The sequence below is a fragment of the Helobdella robusta genome, assembly GCF_000326865.2.
Source record: "Helobdella robusta unplaced genomic scaffold HELROscaffold_85, whole genome shotgun sequence".
In the NCBI taxonomy this organism is placed as follows: Eukaryota; Metazoa; Annelida; class Clitellata; order Rhynchobdellida; family Glossiphoniidae; genus Helobdella; species Helobdella robusta.
In genome coordinates this window covers 487,787-489,000 of record NW_008705490.1, presented here as the reverse complement: position 1 = coordinate 489,000, position 1,214 = coordinate 487,787, and positions in this window count along the sequence as shown.

Sequence of the window (1,214 nt, the reverse complement as noted above, 5' to 3'; positions counted from 1 at the left end):
TACTCTACTTTGTGGTGTGTTTTTCGTTTTGTGTTTTTGTTTTGTTTTGTTTCACACCATACATTCAGCAGGTACGCGGTGGTTCCTGGTTTTAGTGGGATTTTTATTGATTGAATGTGGTAGTATGCATGGTTATATAGAGTTATATAGAGTTATATATATAGATACCTTTCTTTGAGGTTTTTTTCTTTGCCGACCGGTCGGCTTCTTTGCGTTTCTCTATTTTCATTTTAATTATTTAAATAAATAAGATTTTTCCATTCATTTAGGTTTATTCAGGTTCATTCATTCAGGTTGAAGCTTCCAGAGGAATTCATCGTGGACGATCAGAATGGTTGTGGTGTCACGCTACGTTCGTTCATTCATTGGCAAAGAATGCACGCCTGGCTGGGATTTGTTTTACGATTTTTTTGCGGTTCCTTTTTTGCCAGTTGGCTGGCTTTTACGGCTGGTTGGTTTCGCCGCGGCTCGTTTTACTATTTTCATTTAAATTAATTAAATAAATGAGATTTTTTCATTTTATTCAGGTTGAAGCTTCCAGAGGAGTTCATCAGGGAAGATGTCAGGCTACGTTCATTCAATCAGTGGCAAAGAATACACGCCTGGCTGGAATACGTTTTATTCTTTTTTATTTATTTTATTATATAGAGTTATATAGAGTTATATATGTTGCCTGTAGTTTGTGTGTGGTATTTTTTTTATATTTTAGGTGGGTTCTTTAGCGGTTGCTCATACACACATACATACATCATGTTTGTTTGTGTGGTAGTATTTTATGTTCTGTTTTACTCTTTTTTCTCTTCCTTCATGAGTCTTGAGTTAAGTTAATGAAACATAGGTAGGTGAGATTAAAAATTAATTTATTATGAAGGTAGGCTAGGGCATAAGGTAATTTAGTTATATAGGTAGGTTAGGGACTTCTATTCTTTTACTCTACTTTGTGGTGTGTTTTTCGTTTTGTGTTTTTGTTTTGTTTTGTTTCACACCATACATTCAGCAGGTACGCGGTGGTTCCTGGTTTTAGTGGGATTTTTATTGATTGAATGTGGTAGTATGCATGGTTATATAGAGTTATATAGAGTTATATATATAGATACCTTTCTTTGAGGTTTTTTTCTTTGCCGACCGGTCGGCTTCTTTGCGTTTCTCTATTTTCATTTTAATTATTTAAATAAATAAGATTTTTCCATTCATTTAGGTTTATTCAGGTTCAT